This window comes from Octopus bimaculoides, chromosome 8 (assembly GCF_001194135.2).
Source record: "Octopus bimaculoides isolate UCB-OBI-ISO-001 chromosome 8, ASM119413v2, whole genome shotgun sequence".
Taxonomy (NCBI): domain Eukaryota; kingdom Metazoa; phylum Mollusca; class Cephalopoda; order Octopoda; family Octopodidae; genus Octopus; species Octopus bimaculoides.
In genome coordinates, this window is record NC_068988.1 from 20662829 (window position 1) to 20666793 (window position 3965).

The following is a 3965-nucleotide window of genomic DNA, read 5'->3' on the forward strand; positions in this document are numbered from 1 at the left end:
TATATATATATATATATATATATATATCTTACCAAGATCAAAAAATAATAAAGATCAAAGGCAGGCCCAGAATGCTGCTTGCTTGAACTACCACTACAGTAGCATAGCTGGGAGGAGTGGGAATGGTCCTCCCCAAGTGATGTTTTTATGGGGGTGGAACTTTTAGGTCTGCTGTATAAGCTGGAGGTGAATGGGTGGAGGGGGGAAACTGAAGGACTACCTAAGGTGGCACACTCTAGCTGCACCAGTCTCAAGTCTTAGTTGGCACTCCGTCGTGTACGACATCGAGAGTTCTAGTTGATCCGATCAATGGAACAGCCTGCTCGTGAAATTAACGTGCAAGTGGCTGAGCACTCCACAGACACGTATACCCTTAACGTAGTTCTCGGGGATATTCAGCGTGACACAGTGTGCAACAAGGTTGACCCTTTGAATTACAGGTACAACAGAAACAGGAAGTAAAAGTGAGAGAAAGTTGTGGTGAAAGAGTACAGCAGGGTTCACCACCATCCCCTGCCAGAGCCTTGTGGAGCTTTAGGTGTTTTCGCTCAATAGGCACTCACAACACCCGGTCTGGGAATCGAAATCGCGATCCTATGACCGCGAGTCCGCTGCCCTGACCACTGGGCCATTGCGCCTCCAGTCTCAAGTCTACTGACCCACTAAACCAGAAACTATCCCAATTTCTGCAGTAGAATAGCTAGGCTGGGAGCCAAGGGGAAGTCTGCCCAGAGCAGCACTTTCATGGGGACAGCTCTTTGGGTCTGCTGTATAAGCCTGTACAGTGAGCAGGACATGCCTGGCAGCATACACTCTGGCTATACCACTGTACCTGCACCACTGCTGCCAATACTTTGGCTCCCACCGACACCACCACCTGATACTGAGGTGATTATAATGAAGCTACTCTTTTGCAAGTATCCAGACCAGAGCACTAATCCACCCCCTACTCATATTTTTGGTGGAGACAGTCACTTGCCAATATCGAGGCTGCACATTATCTACATCAGCGGTCCTTAACCAGTGTCCAAACGACCCTTGAGATTCCATATAAGACTTTTTTTTTTTTGTTAAAATCTATCTGCAATAAATTACTCTCTCTTTTACTCTTTTACTTGTTTCAGTCATTTGACTGTGGCCATGCTGGAGCACCGCCTTTAGTCGAGCAAATCGACCCCAGAGCTTATTCTTTGTAAGCCTAGTACTTATTCTATTGGTCTCTTTTGCCGAACTGCTAAGTTACAGGGACGTAAACACACCACCATCGGTTGTCAAGCGATGCTGAGGGGACAAACAGACACACATACATATATACATATATGATGGTCTTCTTCCAGTTTCCGTCTACCTAATCCATTCACAAGGCTTTGGTCAGCCCGAGACTATAGTAGAAGACACTTGCCCAAGGTGCCACGCAGTGGGACTGAACCCGGGACCATATGGTTGGTAAGCAAGCTACTTACCACACAGCCACTCCTGCGCCTATTGGTTACACTTCTACAATATCCAAAATATTTTATACAATTCTTAATACTTTAGTGATACTTTTTAAGATCAAATGGCTAGGAGGATCCATCCTAGTAGAATAAAAGGGGTTCATGGGTAAAAAAATGAATGAGAAACATTGCTCTACATCCTTCTTGACCAGTCTAGAGGATTCTGCAAAGGTCATGGACACTTCCCTGCATTCCGTCACACACACACACACACACACACACACAAATTCCAAGAAGCTAATTAAATATTTAGATACCTGCCAACTCTTTTATTTACTTATGTTTGTAAATAAATAACCCTAGTTCTTGTCTGGCAGTAAATCTGTCAAATGGTTAACAATTAGAATTGTTACACGTAAGTTTGGGGGGCTTTTAGGTCGTGGCATTCTTGATAGCGTATGGGGTAACCATAAATATAACTAATGTAAACAATGATTACTATTGCTATCTAGTCTACCAAGTTACTATTGCACAGGGTTGGTACCAGCTATGTACAGTAAAATGAATACAGCAACAACTGAACTGGGTTTTTTTTTTTTTTTCCATTTACTAATTTACTGTGAAAGTATGTGGCCTAGTGGTTGGGGTGTTGCATTCACAATCATTAGACCATGAGTTCAATCCCCGGATAGGGCAACATGTTGCGTTCTTGTGCATAACACTTAATTTGTCATTGTTCTGTGGGAGGGGGGAGTGGCAGAATTGTTGGTGTGTCAAGAAGAAATGCTTTACGATATATCTTCCTGCCCTCTAAGTTCTGAGTTCAAATCCTACTTGATGGAGAATGCAACGGGAAGCCACTCCAATATTCATCCCATGTCTAGTCATGGTAGCCAAAGTTCCAGCAATCCATTTAATGATGGCAGGGGAGGGTACAGGCCCACCCAGGTCATATAGAGAGTGCAGGAGAAGGTTCACATGCACAGGATCTGCTCAAGGACAGACTGCCAATTAGAGTAGACTAATTTACTTTATATTCTTTCAGCATGGCCACAATCAAATGACTGGAACAAGTAAAAGAGTATTATTATTATTATTATTATTATTATTATTATTATTAAGGTGGCAAAAGGCGGTGAGCTGGCAGAATCGTTAACACACAGGGTGGAATGCTTACAGGCATTTCATCCGTTTTTATGTTTTGGGTTCAAATTCCACTGAGGCTGACTTTGCCTTTCATACCTTTTAGGGTCGATAAATTAAGTACCAATGTAACACTGGGGTCAATGTAATCAACTATTCCCTTCCCCTAAAATTTCAGGCCCTGTGCCTATAGTAGAAAGGATTATCATTATTATTATTATGGACGACAGTGAGCTGGCAGAATTGTTAGCATGCTGGGCAAAATGCTTAGTGATATTTTGCCCGTTGCTATGTTCTGAGTTCAAATTCCACCAAGGCCGACTTTGCCCTTCATCCTTTCATGATCGATAAATTAAGTACCAGTGGAGTACTGGGTCAATGTAATTGACTTAACCCCTCCCCTCAAATTTCAGGCCTTATGCCTATAATAGAAAGGCCTATTATTATTATTGTTATTATCATTATTATTATTAAGATGGCGAGCTGGCAGAATCGTTTAGCACGCTGGGCAAAATGCTGTTAAGCATTTCGCCCATTGCTATGTTCTGAGTTCAAATTCCACCAAGGTTGACTTTGCCTTTCATCCTTTTGGAGTCGGTAAAAATAAGTCTCAGTTGAAAACTGGGGTCGATTTAATCGACTCATCTCCTTCCCTTGTGGCAAAATTTGAAACCATTACTATTATTGTTGTTGTTATTATTATTATTATTATTATTATTATTATTATTATTATTATTATTATTGCAGTTGTTGCTGTTATTAGTGTGCGTGTGTGAGTGTGTGTCCCACATGGAGAAAGTGGACAAAAAAACAAATGATAATGATGGTAGTGGTGATGACAATGACAGTGGTGACGAGAAGATTATGCTGAAAACACAACCGTGATGGTGATGACAGAGATGGAAAGATGGTGGTGGTGGTGAAATCATATTTAGTGTAAAGCCATGTATCACTATATATCATAACACAAACTATTTTGGTAGGCAATTTTATTGTATGGTTTCTAAATAAAATTTATTGCATTCTGGTTGATGACTAATCTGAGACATTGCCACAGCATAATGTAAGCCATCATATTGCATTTAATTTCAATCAAATCACACTGATTCTTATAGCAATCCTAGTTGAATCACTAGAAGTAATTCGACCTTATAGAGAGGATGTTTGATAACACAAAGGAGTACGTGCAGATCTAGTCACTTATTTCAAGTTTTATTAAATAATAATAATAATAATAATAATAATAATAATAATAATAATAATAATAATTTCATTTATTTGTCACAAAGATGAGGGGGACAATACAAAGACAGACATAAAATGTAGGGGCTTACATATAATGAAATGATAAAAAAAAAGGAAAGAAAGAAATTAAGTATACACGGT

General features: G+C 40.2%; 1 protein-coding gene across 3 annotated transcripts in view; it reads right to left on the minus strand.

Annotated features, from left to right (window-relative positions):
* Positions 1 to 3965, minus strand: part of LOC106872032 (tyrosine-protein kinase Abl) — a 341811-nt gene that overhangs the window by 16104 nt on the left and 321742 nt on the right. The window lies entirely within an intron of this gene.